Consider the following 20,423-nt stretch of genomic DNA (forward strand, 5'->3'; position numbering starts at 1 on the left):
AGGGTCTGCACATAATAGAAGCAGCTTGTATCTAACAAGGACATACAGCGCATGAATGAATAAGAAATGAATGTGTTAGTGACCCTGTCTGACTCAGTGAGCTGCTTTACATATAAACATGGCAGCACAGGTCACAACCAGCCAATGGAAGCAGCTAATCTCAATAGCTGGACTTAACACTCCTTTTTAGTCTGAACACTCCTAATCATCTTCAAGGACCAGAAGCCTCCAGACCCACTGTCCTGGGAGCAGTGGGAGCAATCAGCAGGTTCCTGTTCTGAACCAGCCGCTCGGATTTAAAGCCACTGTGTTTCTGCTGCTTATCAAGAAGGAAGTGTTGAGCTGTTTGGACGGCAATCAGTTTCTTTCCTTCCTCCTTTGTTTTATGTTCCAGATAAAACACTTCGATGCGGCTGAACAGTAACATGCCAAGAAATCATATTGCAATTGTTTTGGCAGATATTGCAATTGCAGTGTGAGTCACAATTTCAGTTGCATTTAATTTTCGCTGAAAAAAAAAAAAAAAAAAATTCTTATGATGTGATTCTTGTTGGGTCTTGTACCAAACAAGCATGTTCCCTTACATCTGGAGGAAATTAATTGTTGGCTGGGACATCTCTGTAGCACCACAATGCTTCATCTATGGTATGTTGTGACACATTTTACCCATATTTACCTTTAACCTTTTAACTTATCAAAAATGTACAGCTCTTGCTTTCCTTGCCTTCAGTCCCACCTTGGTCATTTGTCATTTATTACAACTAAATGTAAACACAGACAGAAACAAACAGAAAAGCCCTTGGACCCAAGTCATAAGTTTGCACTCTGTGCACAGCCACCACCGACTACGCCTAACAGCTGACATTATCTCTCCTCTCCACTAAACTTTATTGACACGAATGTCTCCTCATATCTTCAGTGCTGAGGAACAGTTACTGTCTGTGAGCGTCTGTTTGCGAGTCTCAGTTTGAACTTCTGTCATCATCATGAATTTTGAAACGTTAGACCAGCTGTCATGTTGGACTCGCCTGTAGCATGAACAACTGCGGAGTCAGAAAATCAGACAGCAACTTAGACATTTACAGTGTTTTCCACATTGTGTTACTGCAGCAGAAATAAAGTAAAATAAACTCCTCCAGGAACATTAAAAGAAATTGCTACACCTTCGTGGAGTGTGATGTCAAGATTCAGGGAAAACAAGCAGAACTGCTAAACGAAACAACGAAGGCCACCAATTTAACGAATGAGTGAGTAAATAGTTTTGCAATGTTGAGAGAAATGAAAACTGCAAGTTTACAAGTTAAGAAAAGTCAATAGAACTGTAGACGGAAAAACTTCTCCACCTCTGTTGACCTATTTCCTGCAGGAAACACTGAAGTGAGTCATGTTTCATTAAAGGTGCTATAACAGGCATCTATATAAATCTATAAAGAAACATATTTTCTCTTCTTCCCTGTTGACTGAAAAGCAGCAGACATAACCTCCATGTATATCAGGAGGTGAAAAACAAAGTATGCAACTTTACTTACTTTTCTGCAAGGTGCATGGAGAAGAGAAATAGTCTGAAGAGGTCGACACCCCAGTCAGACCTGTGGCATTAATAATCACTGTGATCTTCCCTTAAAGTATGAGAAGAGACAGAACAACGGAGGCGCTAGCAGCAAGTTGGAATGATTGACCGTTTTCTGCAGAACGACACACGGTTATGTTTATGAGTTTGAAAAGAGTCTTAATTATCCAGAGTTTAATTAGTCATATAAAATCAGTCCTCCTAAAGATCTCAGTGTAACGTTTGATTCAGTGTAATCTCCACAGGCAGCTGTTCAAATCTCACAAATCTCCTGCCGTCGATACGTTGTTCATTTATCAACTACAATGACGGATCAAGGGCTTTAGTTTCTTTGTGGACATACAGAGCTGCTGTGGGCTGGGAACTAAAAATCGATGAATCAGTCAATAAAAAAATGCAGTTTTCTTCCTGTATACTCCTCATGGAGCCAACTGCACAACTGTTTTCGTTCAGTAAATTTCTGGCATTACACATTGGAGTCAATGTGGATTGAACAGACACTTTGCTAACACTGGTAAGTCCGTCTTTGTGACACCAGCCCTACAGTCCTCCTTCACAGTCATACGCATCACAGGGCTCTCCAATGTCTATTGGTGATATTCAGGTGGCGGTTTTGCTGTTAACTAGCAGTCAGACGACAGCAGATTGTTTTCTGTAGGACTTGACTTAACAATGATGGCGCTGGATGCCGATAAACGCAGGAAACAACAACACAAACAGAGCGCCAGAGGAAAGGCTGGATATATACAGTGCAGGCTGTAAGAAATGTATTCAAAGCAACATTTTTTCCTGTCAATCACAGGAATAAATAAAAGTGCCAGTTAGAAAAGTATGGGGGTCATTATTCACCTGTGCAGTCTGTCCAGCTCCGTCTCAGGAGAGTCCTGGAAGAAGATGGAGAATCCATCTGTCTAACTGATTGATTCTGCTACAGCCTCACACTGCAGACAGAAAAATCTTTTAGTTTAATGTCCTTACAGTCAGGCAGCAACCTTTGTAACTGTCTGGATGAACTTCACCGGTAGAACCGCTCTCTCAGCCCTTCTCTGCTGCAGAGACTTATTGAAACATAACGCAACCCATCGGCCTCTATTTGTTTACATTTTGTCAAATTGGCACAATTAGAAATATGCCAATAGCTATTAGCGGCTCCAGTTTAAAATGTGCCCATGGATGTTCAGGCAGCTGTCACTGGATTACTTTGATACTGATACCGATTCACTTCGCACATTATCTTTGCATCGCATCGCGTCACGTCCCTCCCTTCAGCCCTTCAGTTTGAAAACCTCTGGTAACATTTACCTGTTTTCTCTGAATCTGCTTTTTTCCTCACTGGTCTCCGACTGCTTTGGGGACGAGCTAAATTTTTGCCCTTCTCAGGTTGTGATAGTTAATCCAAGTTCCAGGTGCTTTCAGGGGTTGATGGCATTGGTGGTCTGGCCTGGGATCCTTGTTGCGTGCCATTCTCCATTGTCCACTTTGTGTGCAAGACAGCTGATCTGAGGACGAGGCTGTCATCGTTAGGCATAATCGCAAAATAGAGGTTACCATGTATAGCTATGGACTGTCAGTACCAGATGCTTAAATGAAGTAGAGCACAGAGATGCAGTTTAATAATCAGTTTCAGCACAGGTAGAGCAGAAAAACTCAGCACAGCATTTCATCTGTTCCTGCTGTTTGCGTTTCTTGACATCAGTCTAATATTTGCAGACAGCTGGCGAGCTGGCAGAAAGGCCACGCATTTAATGATGCAATCACAAACAATGTCATTTCGTATCCAATTCGATCATGAGATGATGATTCAGCTCAGCAGGTGATTTATAGATCGATCACATTGTTCGTTCACTTCACAGGTGTTAACACAGCAGCATTTTGCAATGTTAGGAAAAGAAAACTGAGTATTTTGGGGGCATTTTATGTCTTTCCAATCAATAGAGATGAAGGACTGACATGTAACAAAGATCCCAGGTCAGACTCAAATTAGGGATGTTGTGGTCAGTGCCTTAAATCCCTGGGCCAGCAAGAACCATCTTACTACATGCATTAATCAGCTTCGGTCACAACGCCCTGTTGTTTTGCAACAACTGAGATGGTCTGTACCGCTGCTGCATTTTTAATGAAGCCCCAGCTTGTAAAATACAGTAGGAAGATGGAAGGGAGATCCTTGTACTCACAAGGTTTTCAAAAGTACACTTACATTTTCAGGTGCGGTACAGGCTACAGGCTAAGTTCCTGTAGAAGAAAAAAATGACTACAGTTGATGTTTATGGATATGCTGTTTTATGACATAACAAAACCAAAAAACCTGATCTGACTATCAGGCAACCACTACATTGTGAAATCCTAATCATCTCCGTTGTGCACAACATTTGGTTGGATATTTTTTTCCAATTGCACAGAAAAATAACCCCAGAGCTCAGCAGTGAGAGAGCACATTATTCAGCCTCAGATGACTGTTGGTGGAGCATCTTGTGACTGAGAGCAGAGTGGAAAAAAAGCTTCACAGTCTGCTGTTTGTTGGGCTGAAAACCAGTTGGACAATGTGACACCAAACATTCCTGAGTTTTATGAAAAAAATAACAGAGAGTGCGTGAATGCAGAACACACAGGCTGCCATTCATGTTAATGGCTGGGAGGAGTATATCTCGCAGTCCAATCAGAGAGCAGCTGAGTGTGTGACAGGCTTGTATTCACAGGAGGAATGTGATGTGAGGAGGTGACAGGAAACAGTCAGTCATCAGTTTCAGACTCAGTTTAAGGATCTACAAAAATTATAACATAAAGACAGCACATGTCAGCGTGTGCAGGGTTTAAAAAAATATCTAAAAAAAAATTGATTCACATGTAAATATGAATTCAATTGATTGGGGTGTGGAAACATAGGAAAAAAATTTGGGTTTGGTGTTCACTTGCAGAGGTAAGTTTCATGTAGTAGATTTCTAGATCTTCTGCACTTTTTGTCGGGAAGTTATTTTGAAACATTGCATGGACGAAATACATTTTATTACATAATAAACAAAGCATGATGAAGAAGAGCAGCTCAGGAAACAAGGGCAGACGTTCATCTTACTAACAACTTTTAGAAACCACAGACAGGACAGGATGTGAACCTTGGGCACCACCCACCCCAACCACAGCCTGCCGACTCTGCTGCCATTAAACAGCAGGTAACCACTTTAGTAGTATTGATTGGGATTCCTAGGAGACAGGGTTGCTCAGGGACACCTCAAAACCTAGACATGAGGAACTGGAGATCAAACCACCAACCATGAAATGTATGGACTACCTGTTCTACCACTTGAGCGTCAGCCGCCATTTTCGTCTGGACATACTGTATAGCATCGTTTCTACTTTTCTGAGCTCCCCACATGCTGTTGAAAGCAGAACACATTAATCACGCATTTAAAGTCACATGAAAACGTGGTGTGAGAAACCGTGGTGCATGGACACAAGCGCACTTAGCTGAACTTGGAAATGAAAAGCCACTTCAGTTTCACTGAGCTCGTGATCTCACAGAGCTGAGGTCAAAGGCTCGCTGGCTGAACCGAGATTCGGACAGAATGACAGGTCAGAAGAACGAACCTCCAGATCTGATTCTGGACCTCAGAGTCAGAAGTCACTGAGTTCTAACGATATTTAGATTTCAAGAAACTGAAGTGGATGGCTGAGAACATCTGTGTCAAACAGCAGAGGAGCGAGCAGGTCCCCGTTCCTCTCTGATGTTTTTTCTTTTTATGTTTTCACAGATTTCATCTTGTCCCAGTTTGGGGTGTCTTAGCTGTGACAGCAGAGTGTGTGTTCAGATCTGAGCTGCGTGTTTCCATGTGTACACACCGTGATGAATGGCTGCGTGCTGACTGCTCAGGCACCATGGCCAACCGGAGCCACGCCCAGCGTCTGCAACACAAACACTGCATTCCACTGACCCTGCTCTCCCTGCACGGACCACAGACCAGGACCGGGAATGAGATCCGAGTAGGATTGTGTGTCTGTCGTAGAGTTCCCTGTTTTCAGGACAGAAAACATACCACAGCAGGGACTCTTTGCAGCGTCTGCAGTCTGAACAGGAACCAGGACTGAACGTCAGCAGGGTTTCCCCACAGAACTGCTCAGATCCTGACTCACCTCACCTCGTGACCACTTTTGGCAATGCCTTAAAAACATGTAGGAAAATGGGGCCATGGTTACACAACCTAAACAACCGTCAAACTCATTAAATAAATAAATGACTTATATGGCAATTATGTTATACGACGTTACAAGGTTTCCCACAGCTCTGCAGTGTACCTGTGGGATGGGGAGGTGCCCTGAATAATACATAATATTACAAAAATGTATTAAAATGAGTCAGCATTAGGAGAGTACATCTCCACTTCTCTTCAATATGTATCTAGAAACATGGTCCATGACAACAAAGCAATGCAGATACATTAGCAACAAAGTAATATAACACACTACAATATATTAATCTTGATTAAGCTCTGATTCAACAAGATTTTAAAAAAAGAAGAAAAAAAAAAAGAAAATCAATATCTCCCTCAATTTTTATTTTGGGTACTGAAGGAGAAATGCCACAGACGATTATGTCCTGTGAATCAACAACACTAAACATGGACAGTGATGCACTGGGTCATTTTTTAACCAGTCTCCAAGGAGGAGGATGTTTTCACTAAAATATTTAATGGTCGGCCTCATCCATCTGAATTTAGTATTTTTCCAAAACGCAGTACGGACCTGTGTCCTTGTAAACAAAAGTTTATGACTTTAGTTATTCAGAGGAAGCCGGGGCCAGTTGGAGGTACCATTAGCTCGTAATGTGAGCGAGACTCGCCCTGGGTTGACTGTTCCAGACTGTAACGCTGCTGTCAATGCAAATACCGCCTTCTAAAATGAGTTTTTGAGTTTGTGGTGGGAGAGGCAGATTTTATGACATTTTTTTGACCTGGCCTGAATTTCACACAGCATTTGGGTCAGAGCTGTAGTTATGCATCATCAGTGTATCATCATCTCATTATCAGTGTAGTTACTAGTTTTAACAGCTGCCTCTCAATGTGTCAGGAGGCTTTCAATTAGGAGTTTTTAAGAATAGACCCACAAACACACGGAAAAATAGTTGTTTATCCAACAAAAGATTGTCTTTATGAGCAGAATGCTAAATAACCCCAACAGTTTTACAACTTCTAAAAAATCTCCTTCAGAGAGAGAAATAGTTTCGACAGATTGGACTAATGTGTGAATACCTCTGCTGCTTTTAAACTATAAACTGGCCTTTTAAACACTTCTCAAGGTCTTGGTTTTTTTAGAAGTTCCTTTGAGGTGAAGAAGAACAAAAAATAATTTGAAGAGAGGAAGAGATGGACTAAAATGTGGCACACACACTAACACCAGCACCTGTTGGCTGTTTGAGCACAGGGAAGTGAAATCCTAAATGTGGCCAACACAACATGAGGAAACCATCAAGCCTCCACTTCCTGTTGGCTCTCTATCCACCCTCCATCTGCTCACTTCCTCCTCTGACCGACACCTTATTCTGACTGTCTCTGGGAGGACACGCTCACTGACGTACACACACACACACACACACACACACACACACACACACACACACACAGACACACACAGACACACACAGACACACACCTCCTCCTGCGGTCTATGAGTACACCTAAGACTGACAGACTGTAAAGAACAACTGCATACAGGTGTTAGTGGAACTTGGTCCTGACACAAATGTGTTTTTAATGTGTTCAAAACTCAAATCATGTAAAACAAATAGTCAGCAATTTCTCACATTTTCCAGTCATATGGTTGGATCATATGTCTCTAGGTCATTGTACATGTTAAAAATAAATGTTCACGACTCATACATTCAGCATCATGTGCTTTCATACATCCACTTTTAATGTTCTCGATTGTTTATCAATTTTTCAACAAAGATTCCCATTTGAATTTCCCAAAAAAAACAAAAAACACACACACACACACACACACATATATATTGATATAAAACTACATGTAGTATAATACAGGATTTGTCCATATTGCCTCCTAATATGTAATAATCGTAATATGATGATGAAAGATGGTCATCTCCCAATTCTTAACCTGTTTGGACATGGAAGACAATATCTGAACCAGACAGTCTCTATCAGGTGAAGGAGGGAGTGGGAGCACACCTGTACATTACATACAGGCTCAACCTTTAATGATCAGGAGTGACCAAAGAAAACCATAAGAATGACACATTAAGGTTCAAGATGAAACGCAACACACATAATGAGCTTAAAACATCTTTGAATGCTGATAAAAAACTAAGTTAACAGTGATGAAATAGTGACCCACTAACTGAGTCAGTTCACTAGCAGCTCTGTTCTGTGTTTCAGTTCTGGCAGCTTGGCTGGGAAAAGAGCTCTCTGCTCTCTGATACTCCCCTTTCTCCTGCAGCATCCCGCTCTTTATTCTCTTATCTTTATCAGTTGTTAACATGCTGCAGAGGGATGACAAGTGAGCTGCCAACATTTAATACATACACACACACACACACACACAGTGGCCTACAGAGTCTGCATGAACACCGGTCAGTCCTGGAGCTGAATCACTTATGTAAGTTGAACATTAAGGAACTTTCAGATGCTGCCTCCATTGCTTCTGATGTAAACATGACAGTAGCTGTGCCAGCGAGGTAGCCGCCCTCTCCCTTGGCTATGTGATAAGATTCCTGCAGGGGAATAACAACAGTCTGCAGCATATGGCAGAGGTTAGGATCTAAGGTGGCCACGCAGTTTTACTCTGTTGCCACCTCATCAATGCGTGGTGAGGTGGCAACGTTAAGCTGGATTTATACTAGGCACAAAGACTTAATTTACAGTCTGATTTACAGATCAGCATCGGACTTTACCCACTAATATAACCACCACAACAATGAACAGGTATATTGTATTTGATTAGACTGTTTAATTCTATTCCCCACAGTATTTACAGTCTTATGTTCACGGTGATCGAGAGCGGTGAGCATAAGGTTTGCAGTGGAGAAGCCTTTGCTAGATGAGGCTTTTTTCATCATGCCTCATGTTGTATTCACGACCAATCTCTGTCAGAACCAGAAACATAAGGGGAGAAAACACAGTCCTTCACAATTCCTTTGGCCCCAATTTGTAGTTACGTTTTTGAAAAGGGGCACGTCAGCTACAGCTGCTACTTACATCGGCTCCAAAACTACACTTTGCAATGCAGAGGCATAAATCCATCTTAACAGCTCGCACATGAAAGCACATTTGCTGACATTGGAGCACTGAGTCTTTGGTTTCTCAGATTTAAGTTTGAAGTAACCTAAAACAGACATTTGGTTATTTTATGCATAAACTGTTTTCAATTGGATCTGAAGAAAATGTATTTTAACATAATATATATCAGTATCATGTTATCAAATTGTCCTTATTTCCCACCCCCAGTTCTCATATATTAATATTTATGATGTATTTATTTGAGGATTTTTTTTAACACTTTGTTCGACATGAAGAGATAAAAGGCCGTTCAGACAATAAGCTTAAGAACAAAATCTTTAGATGTTTTTTCAGATGTGAATTTTTACACCATACAGAAGTATATATTTTTAAAACATGATCATGTAAAAGATTGTTGGGGCTCATCAGCAGATCAATCACAGACAGATCAATCCGCAGAGGCTGAATATCAGCTGGTAAAACTCAGCACACGGATAATTATTGATCCTCATAGCAACTGTTGACGCACAACAACACTGTCCCAACCTACGGTGCAGCAACTGCACTCACATGTAACATTCCCACTCAGACGTATCTGTCTGTTAGAAACAGCATTAAACACATACTCACACACAGAGCTCAGCTCACTGCAGTTCATCACATTCACAACAAGCTTCAACACCTCTCTGCACCGACGGCTTCATCAGGATTAACACACACACACACGCACACACACACATCTGAGTGTGTCATAGCAACACCTTCACCTTTAGGGAGGTGAAAAAAGTTAAAGTTAGAGCACAAAGACGGAAACAAGAGCTAAAACACAGGTTGAGATACTGATAGTTCAGATGTTTAATGTTAGTTTAGTTTGTTCTCAACTCTTTCCTGCATTATAATTTTATTGTTTTATTTATCTCAATATGTATAGTGTATACATATTTTAGCTAGGGAGGATGCATGAAGCCAGGGAGCGACCTTAAGATCATGCCACACATGTTTTTTTTTTTTACATTTGGTTTGTTTTGAAGATTAGTCATTATTTTTTCTTTAAAATAGGAACTTCTCTTATTGGGCGACACGTTCACAGCTCAGAACATGAGAAGTTCCTGTCACATAAGCACAGTTAAGCTTTATTTGGATTTGGTATACAAAACAGCGCATGCTGCTTCAATGTGTCCACCTACAGCAGCCTGGGTCCACACCTCTAATTATTGTCTATATCTGTGTTAATTGACAGATATTTCCCTGGTTGGAAAAACAACCAACCAATCAAATAGTTTTACAACCCTTGATTACATGTAGAGCTTGAACGTCTTCAACTTTTGATGAAATGTTTGCAGCTGCACCAGGTTGTCGTGTGTCAAATTACAGAATTGACATATTTCTTAATAAGGCCTCTCCCTAAATGAAAACAGCAAATCTTAACACAATGTCAGACTGAATAATAAAGACAAATGGAAATTAAGTCCAGACACTGGTAAAAACATGTCTTCACATAGTTTAGCATCAATGAATCCAAACAGAGGGGAAGTCTGGACGATAAACTGAATGCGTCAAATTACAGACATCGCAAATTACTTTCTGTGATAAATATAACCTCATCATTTTCAATAATTAGTCTAAATGCAACATAATTAGACAAGGAACATCTCCAAATATCAATGACCAGTGACCAATAACCAGACATTAAGCTAATCAGTTGGCCCACAGTCCAAACTGCTCAGACTGTGATTAATACAAACATATTAAGCCAACACAAGAAAGACTATGTAAAGACTTTATCAACAGTGTCTCTCCTTCAGCTCCTCAATGTGCTTGTTTCTTGACCTACTGTAAATTGTAATTATGGTCGATTGTAACAGTCGAACTTAATGTGAAAATAAAACATTAGTATTTGACTGAATCATGTATTTGAGTGATGGGCTGGGAACTGTTCTGATAGCCGGTTTAAGTTTGAATTCAGTTTCCAGTTTCGAAAATAACCAGGTCTGTTAAGCTCCAACGCGGATCCTTTATCAAACCTTTTACCTTTACACACTATTTTATTAGCAAAAATCAATGCACAAAACAGGTAGCAGCTTCTCCTTTATAGCCAGTGGTGACTATCGCTTTCCCTGTCACTGGCAGCAGATTTTATCAGCACTAGACAATTAATGATAATTAAATATCGGGTAAAGTTAAACGGGTGGTTAACAGGCTCTCTGCAGCTGGTGTCTGTACTCAAAAAGAAACCACCCATTGACACCATTCACCCTCAGTCAAGCTTTTAAGCATTTGATATCAGTTTTCATTTACAATGTCACAGTTGTGAATTAGGGCCTAAAGTATTTGGATCAATACATATTCAATTAACATTTCATTTCTACTGCTACTCATCTCATTTTCAGGTTAGCGCCACTGGTTGTCACCATTAATTAGCCCACCAATAAAACCTGTAATGTGAATGGTCTCTCTGCCAAAAAAGGGTGATTATAGATCAAAACTAAATCTTTTAGTTATTAATAACTTAAGTTGCTTATACACGATGGATGTTGGACCTGCCTAGATTTGATCACAGAGAGACTCTTTGATCCAGTTCATTATTTTTCAGGAGTGTTTAGGATGATACTGTTGCTGAATGTCCTACAGCTCAGACCTTCCTGTCTGTCACTCACAAACACAAACTCCCACATTCCCACCTACGAAACACCTGCCAACTGCCAAATACACCACACACACACACACACACACACACACACACACACACACACACACACACAGGTATTATGTAAGCATGTGTCAGGAGGACACTGTCAGATGGTCTAGTTACAATCATCAATCCTGCTGACGCCTCCAAGACGTCTGTGTGCATATTTCTAAAAGCTAGGTGCAGAGTGGACCCACAGCCATGAAGTGTCCCCATGACAATCATGTCCAATGAGGAGGCAGACAACACTGCGATGGGAGTCCATTATCGTCTCTATGTGGACATCTTAGAGCCCATTACTGTCTCTTCTATCATTTCTACTGGCCAGAGGAACGAGGGTCAGCTGTGTCTGAATTCTCTGCCATGCTTTAAAGTGTATTTGTCGTCCGCTGTGATCCATGGGTTGGTTAGTTTCACCAGTCAATTAACCACTAACCACATAGCCTGAAGCATCAGTTCTGTTGCTATGGTTACATGCACTTTAACATACGTTGTATGGCACTGAACAGGTCTGAAATTTACATGTGCTGCAAATTCTGCTGGTGCATGTGAGATGGAGTGAAACAAAGACTAACTCAAATTTGTCAAACCATTCAGCCTTGGGCCGAGCTGCAGACTTTAACCTGTAAGCCAATTAGAAATCAAAAATCTATTTTCCACGGCCATTATATAAACTAAATTCACAAATATAAGAACTAAAAAGCCCTTAAAAAGGCACCTATTCCTTCAGAACAGTTTCTTCTTTTAACGTAAATACTGTTTAACTCAAAAATATATTCTGCGCACTTTTACTTTGCTGTTTTTTCAATCGCTGTTAAGCTACCGTCAGTTAACCCCAACATTTCCTGCATGTATTTCACGTGAAATTAACACTTCTTGTACTTGAAATGTATTCTAGTACAGAATATGTTAAGAAGAACTGTCAGACATGTTGTAATATTAAGAGACTTGCAGTAAAAACCCACCAGAAGAGGAAGGGATTATGCCACATCTGTGGAAGCTGGAACTTCACTGACAGCAGCTTTCTAGCAAATGAAGAAACGGCAAAATAGAAGTGAGTGGAAACCATTTTGTGTCAAAAGAGAAAGTGTTTTCAGCTGAGTGGTGAGTATGACATGAGTTTGCATTAATAACAAATTAAAACAGGAGGAGATCGGAAACAGAAAAGCCTCTTGCTCAAGTATGATCAAATATATTTATTAAACAGGAGAAATTAGAAGTAACGACCTATCTTTAACATTGGCCTGTTTCAAATAAAAGCCTGTGGAGGAGATAAATAAAACCAGCTGATACAAATATTACACAAACCCTTACATGAGTCTGCAGTCTACCACAAACACTTTGTTTAAGGATTATGGATTAATCAATTAATGGACAGAATTAGCTGATAATTATCACAGTCATTAGTTGCAGCAATGATAAGCATCATCTCATATGACGTGTAAATGTTCACAGTCAATGGTGTTAGAAATTTTACTCAGTTAAATACCTACATTTCTGTTTAATTCTTATTTGTGGCATATTTGGTGTTATCCGTATTGGTTTGAGACTTTACTGGTTAAATTAAAAAATTAATTAATAATAACGACATTACACACAGCTGTAATTCGGTAGGTCTCCGTTACAGTGGGGTGAACTCTTTCCTGCCAGCAGAATTATAAAATAATTATTAAGGCCAACAGCTCTATTATAACGATGAACACAGAGGCTATGCTGAGGAGAGACCATCCATATCTTAAGTATAGGACTGAGCTTCTCACAGCTGCACTGCGTCCATTAATAATTGATGTGGACTTACATAAGAAACAAAGTGTGCGCTGCTGGATCTGGTTCACAGGCAGGGATTCCGTCTGCAGAGGGGTTTCCACATTTCACTGAATTTTAAAAACCCTCCATCCACACCGTGTAACAGACGGTGTGTTCGGTCGGTTTCTCAGGTCCCAGTTGTGAACGATGCCGTACTCTCGACCGCCACAGGAGCATGAGGCGCTGTAGGTGTAGGACTGGATGGTGCTGCCACAGTGATGGTGTCCAACAGACTAGCGTTGGGCAATATGACGATATACAGTGAGACTATGTAAATTTGTCAGCCGGCAGAAATTTCGCCATATCGTTTAAACCAAGACATCTATCCAATTAATCTCCCTAACTTTAGAATCCAAATGTCAATATTGGATTTTTGCATTGATTTGATGAAGTGCTTGGATTTTACAGGTATTCAATTAATTGCAAAAAATCATGAACAAACCTTCCTGCCTTGTTATTCCGTTAATAAATGGTTTAGGTTTCGTGAAAATGTACAATATTATAACTACATCATATTAAATATTGATGTTGGGGCAACAACTAATGATTATTTCAGTTATCAACTAATCAGCAAATTATTTTCTGGATCAATTGATTAATCATTTGATCGAAACGAACGTCACAATCATCCAAACCTAGAGTCCAAGTTAATGTCACAATTGTTGAAAATGAATCTTCTGTTAAACAACTACCACTTTCAGCTCGAACTGATATCACTGTATAAAATGATGTGTACACAGACTTTTGGACCCCACTTTATGTGATGGAGGATTTTACCCCTTTAACCTACCCCTGATTCAGGAGATTCTGCAGTTAGCTAAATAATAGCACAGATAGTATTTACTCACTACAGATATAACGTTACAAGTTCAAGTTTGTCAGCTGTAAAAAATATGAAATGTTGTTTTGTCAGGACTAGAGTATAAAACTGCCAGACTAAACATAAAAGCATCGAGGCAAAAGCATAAAACCTGAGACAATAAAAGATCAGAGTTTGCTCAAGTGCATGTTAAAGAGTCAAAATAAAACAAGATTATTTTGGGGGGTTTGCCCATGGTCCCTGAGCACTACATGTAATCAAAAACTATGTAATTTCAGTTCAGCAGTGAGAGAGGAAACTGAAAAGGAAATCTGGCCCCAGAGAGTTTGGACTCCATCTGGGGTCTGAAGGTCTGAACCACTGAGATCACAGTAACACACTTGTTTGCAGTTGGTCTGAGGTGTCAACATTTCAAACCCATTTCCACTGAAAACCACATACTCATTAAAATCACCGCCGCTGTTAATGTGTGTTTTGGTGAATTTGGTGGCTTGACAACATTTTTTTTAACCTAATGGGTAAACAGACTGATGTACATATCAAAACATCTCCATCAACAGTTTTAAAAAGTAAAGTCCCTTCTGGGAAATGTAGGAAAATCACTGCTTTACAATATAGTTGAGAAACAAACTTAAAGATTAAACTTCATTAATGCTCAGTGGGGGGAGCAGGTTGATCATGCACACAGAACTGAAAGATCAATTCAAAATTCAAAATAAAAACACATTTACAGGTCCATTTTTCCTGATATCTACCCTGAAACTAACGTAGATGCAGATACATTTGTCCAGCTGGTCATAACAAATGAACCTCAGTCAGGTCTGACCTTCAGTCATTTAATAATTTATTCAAAAATACTAGGCACTTGCTGTTATAATGAGAAAAACAAGTATTTGCAGCGTTTGTCTGTTTAGTATCAATAAAAACTCTATTAAACTTTATTTCGGTTTGTCAAAGAAATCATAAATAATAAGAAAGCTCAACACTTTATAATCTCTCCAGTAACACCACCTGGAGCGTTGGTAGCAAGTAACAGAGGTGAGAGTGACACCTGAGATTATAAAGAGCATCTTCAGTAAATATTCTGACTAATCTCTATAAATAAATCACAATGAAATATCAAACCGAATCTTCTTTTTCCTGCTGAAGGAGCCTGAACCTCCTGGAGGACGTTAAGAGGACAGACACACTGAGTCAGCACCTGTCTCTTCATCAGGACCTCAGCAGCAGCTTCAGACACAAACAGGGCACTCATCTGTCTGCAGGTAAACCTGACTGTGTCCTCATCTGGGAAGGGATCATGGTGCATTATTTTCAGACATTATTCATTAGGATAATTTCAACTGCAGACCATAGCTGGCACCATCCATCCATTTATTATCCATGCCTATCCATTATCCTGTACAGAGTATAAGGGGGCTTCAGCCAATCCCAGCATATATTCCATCACAGCAGGCTTTTGTAATGTAAACTTTTCATCGCAAAACTGGCATTCAAATAACGGCAGAGTCTCAAATAACAGCTAGGGTGTGGCCAGCGCGAGCAAATACAGGCTTGGTGAATAAACAATCAGGGGTGGAATCACCTGTAGCCAACTACATGGTTCACATGGTAAATTCAGTATGAAATACACCTTCACAGCAGTAATAGCTCAGTACAACATGTCATACTCACCTCAATACTGCTCTCACTTTCTCTTTTTAACACCAATACCTTTTCATTGCTACACTGCCATAATGAGACCCAACAATTCCTGAAAGCAATGTCACGATACAAGAAATTTGGTAGTCAGTACCAATATCAAAGACATTCCATGATTCTCGGAAGCAAAAATACAGAAAACAAGAGGCTGCTGCACACACAATGTGCTAACACACCCACACATGCACACACATCCACAGTGGCAGAGTGGGACACTTAAATGTACCAGGAGAGTCCTAGCTTAAAAAGTGAAACTGTATCCTATCCTTTGCACTCATAACATTGTGAAGTGCCAGTGTGCACACCTGAAGCTGTGTTTTCCCTGCTCCCCCCTCCTAGCCCTGTCTCATCTGGATCACTGGGCTGACTCAGTTCTGAGGCTGCAGAAGAAGATCTCTGCGAGAAGATCACTTGTGGCAGTACCCTGCTAAAACATACATGCAAACTCTGTAAGAAAAAGATCACAACATCAACCAGTCCATTTGCTTGACATGCAGGTCGACACCACACGTTCTTTTTGCAAAAACATTTATGTGCATCTTGACAGAAGCATAATTCTAGCTTTAGGACTGCAAGACAGTTATTTTTACCAATTGTTCTGGTTATTACTTTCTCGTTTAACTGACTCATCAAAAATGTCAATCACAGTTTAACCAGAGCTCAAGGTGATGTCATTACATTAATGTCTTATTTTATTTGACCAACAGTCCTAATAGACCAACCTAAAGATATTTCTTTTATAGTGATATGAAACTGAGAAAAGCGGCAAATATTTACTCTCTAGATGATAGAATTGGTAAATTTTCTGTATTTTTGTTTGAAAATTTACTTTAATGATGAACTGATTAAGACAGTTGTTGTCAATTTCTGTCGATCAACTAATGATTAATCAACTAATCTTTTCAGCTGTAGTTAAACCAGATATGCCATAGCCTACCTAACATCAAGTAAAGACCACCTCTGTTAACTTCATAAAAAATAAATATGCTTTCATTAAAATTAAACTGTTAACCTTCAGGGAACAAGAGCAGAGGTGCCATTTCACACAGCAAATGCCATTAGTGTAGCTGCTGTTCAGGCGATCATCTATTAACTAATTATATCGCAAGACAAGATGCATCAGGATCTGAGTGGCAGACGACCTCAGCTAAACCATTTCATGAGGGGAATCCTGAACAGTCGACATAGGATTGTTCAAATTTTAATACATTGTCCTGTGAAGAAACACAAAGAATCATGTTCTTCAATGATCATCTGCACTGACTTTATTAAAATCCATCTCTGAATTTTACATGATGAAGAAATGAGGGGTGTAAACTTGTTAATTAAGTGTTTTAATCCAATGCGTCTATCAGTAAGACTTTGTGGTGTGCAAGAACTCTGAAGTAATCATAATCCCTCCACAAGGTTTCTGAAATTGTGTCATTATGCGGCTCTGTCAGGTCCCAGCACCCACACAGATTCAGATCAATGCATCACTAATCATGTGCTTTCTCCTTTAAATTCAAATGGATATAAAGCATTTTGCAAGATTTGGTCAATTATAGACCCGTGGTCTCACAGCTGGTGAAATACCATGAATTCATTAGTGAAAAACAAGCATATTTGATCAAAAGTAGCCATTTTCCCTTAAGGATCCAGGAAACAACAGAGTCACTGTGCCATTGCTCCCCTCAGAATCACCTAAAATTTAACCTACTTCTCTAAGCGGGCACCAAAGTTTCCCTGCTACTGATTTTCTTTGCAGAGAGCTTCTCTGTGTGGTAAAATAGCAGCATAGGAAAACAGAAGAAGCAATGCCCTCGTTTAGAGGTCACAAGCTGAGGAGGAGTCACCATGAGCCAAGATGCGGGATCCCCCCTCCTTCCTAACGCAATAAGGCAGGACACACCCAGATAGAGAAGAGAGGAGGAGGGGGAGGAGAAGGAGGAGATGGATGAAATGAGAAGAGAGGAGGAAAAAGAAGTATAGCTGCTCCTGCTCATCCGCCCATCTCAGCAAATGACGTAAGGATGGTTCATCGCGAGCAGAAAGCCCGTTAATTAAAACAAAACGAGCTCGGTAAACAAAAATACTAACAAACAAAAAATCCCCACCCTCGTTCCTTGCCGCCTGTCAGTATGACAGCGTGGAAAGCAGAAGTGCTATGTGAGTGCTAAATGTGGGGAAACCACTCCAACAAGCTGAACAAGCTCACCCTGAAGGCACTGCATTCACGACAACAGCGCGAGGACACCAGTCATACCAAGAAACACATTATAATATCAAAACTAGAGCAACAACCCGGCAACCAGTGTCTGCTGAAAAAAAAAAAAAAAGAAGCATGTTTTATTATCAAGTTCCTAGAGACCGTGTGATTTACTAGTTGACAATGGATTCTTTTGGTTACCAAGGGAAATATCACTCGGAAAACAAAACATTGTAGACAGAGACTATGAGCAAACTGTTTCCAGACACTCGGAGACATCCGCATACGGTCTGATTCCTGCCTTGCAGCCACTGCAACGGTCGATACGTGCCGTTCCGCCGCCCGGGGAGACCCGTCACAACAGCGCCACGCAGAATCTGACTATTTTAATTAATTTTCCTTGTTAGCTTACAACATTGAAAATGTTATACACCGTAAAAAACCTGTTAAGAATCACTGGGAACTGCTTTTCGATTCGGCATGTTTCCACTACACGTAAAAAACATCTTATTTTACTAAAATAACAACTTTAGCACTCACGATCTCCTCGCTGGAAAAATAACAGCGGTTGGCGACAGAAACTAGCGAGTACTGCGTAACAAGTCTGAAAAGTTGTTATGATATCAGAATTAAGTGATATTCGATTAATTATATGTGTGTTTAATCCCAGACGATCGTACAATAACCACCGAGTGTTCTTTGACAGTCGCTTTGGTTTGTCAAAAAGCGATGTAAGTTGGCGTTTAACGTCCACATTTCTGAATGGAGACTTGACAGCGTTGACTGCAGAGGAGAGAAAGGCACGTATCGGGGCTGTAACCTAGCTAACTGTCGGGACGTTTGACGAGAAGAAACGGGTAAAAAAACATGATTCTGGGGGAAATGTGAGACACTGTTGAGATAAATCTCGCAGAGAATACAACAAATTAGAGGTTATAGTGTCCCTGAACAGGGTAGTTGTGCGTTCACACCTGTGGAAAATCCCAAATTCGCCCGTAGTTGCTAATAAGTGGGTGTCAAGGTAAAGAAACGGCAGTTGTGAACGTTACCCGGATGCTAAGCAGTGCGGACAACTAGGGACACGACAGACTCCTTAAAACACGTTTAAAATTTCACTTTAACGGTCGCTGGCTGACAAACGATGTCATGTTTTCTTGTCTTTTAGCCACAAGTGAAGTGGAAGAAAGCCGACAGATGGCGAGTAAAGTTTAAAAGACAGAGAGAATCGACCTTACCTCCACTCCGGGGATCCTCGTCCAAATCACGTCCTGCGGTTGTGTTTGGTGAGCGGCGAGCAGCGTCTTCAGTTTAAAGGGGTTTGTCCATTTCCCGCCAGGGCTCCAAGTTGACAACTGCGGTGGGGAAAAATGATTGACACACCGGGTGAGGGGGGAAAATCTTCACCGTTCCTTTGTTCCGACGTTTAAACCAGTTTATTTGACTGTAATTACGTTCGCCGAAGCGTCGGCTCTGGTCCCTGCAGCGGCTGCCCAGAGGAAGGAAAACAAACCAGATCCAGATTCAGTCAGAAATCAATCCGGTAAAAGGGAAAATAAACTCCCCCCTCTCTCTTGAAATAAAAAGCAGAGGAGGGAAATGCTCTGATAACAAAGAGCAGATCCAGTAAATGAGCACTGGTAGTGTGTATGTGTTGCAGAGCGGTGGGTGGGACTGGGGGAGAGGGGGGTGAGGGGGGGGTCCGACACATTCAAACAGGACCAGAGAAAAGACCCAACGTCCGGACCAGCGTCTTTTCCTGGTGAGCTGGGGGAACTGACAGAGGGAGGTGAACTGGTGCTGGAGACCGCGAGAGAGTGAGGGAGGGAGGGACCAGCCCGGGATTATACAGTTTTTAAGGTGGATCTATGAATTAATGAGGTAATCAAGCTGAAGCTGAAACCGAGCCCGAACTATCGAGAGCACCAAGCCCGGGGAGAAGATCCAGGCTGAAGCCCTGGAAACTTGAGAGGAAGGAACCACCAAACCCACATCTGGATCTATTCCGGAGTAATGTATGGAGGCTCATTTCCGCCAAAGGGAAATAATTTAAATGATGAGACACTCTCAATTCAGTTCTCCTTTTTTTTCCCAATGGACAATATCAAGAAGGAGGAAGTTAATCTAAAAAATATAGACTATCTGTCAAAAAAATAATAGCCTATTTCCAGAAAGGGACTCAATATTTTGATTTAAAAAAGTGTTAATATTTCTAGAATGAGTTGCACAATAAAAAGTTATTTCAAGTTATAAGTATAAGTTATAAGTATTAAAGTAGAAAATCTTTTCATAGAGCTGTACTATTTCAAAAGGTCAGAAAGGTCATATATTTTGAGGGGGAAAATGATGTGAGAAAAAAAGTACTATTTCTAGAATATGTTCATATATTACAAGCAAAAGAGAAAAGTACAATATTCTGAGAATAAAGT

The 20,423-nt window shown here is 40.6% G+C and overlaps 1 protein-coding gene across 2 annotated transcripts in view; it reads right to left on the reverse strand.

The window, feature by feature from the left end:
* LOC111662300 (plasma membrane calcium-transporting ATPase 1-like) overlaps positions 1 to 19,758 on the reverse strand; it is an 82,502-nt gene extending 62,744 nt beyond the window's left edge. Inside the window, exons 1-2 of one of the 2 annotated variants that reach the window (XM_023416108.2) lie at positions 19,449 to 19,758; positions 19,233 to 19,349 (exon numbers count right to left, since the gene is read on the reverse strand). The gene's annotated coding sequence lies outside the window, so the exon portion shown is untranslated. Of the gene's footprint in view, positions 1 to 19,232 lie in introns of both variants that reach the window. The other variant, XM_087176568.1, reaches the window with a different exon arrangement.
* Positions 19,759 to 20,423: the final 665 nt, after the last annotated feature.

This window comes from Seriola lalandi, unplaced genomic scaffold, assembly GCF_002814215.2.
Source record: "Seriola lalandi dorsalis isolate HSWRI2012SDOR001 ecotype SW California unplaced genomic scaffold, Sedor1 jcf7180002054561, whole genome shotgun sequence".
Lineage (NCBI taxonomy): Eukaryota > Metazoa > Chordata > Actinopteri > Carangiformes > Carangidae > Seriola > Seriola lalandi.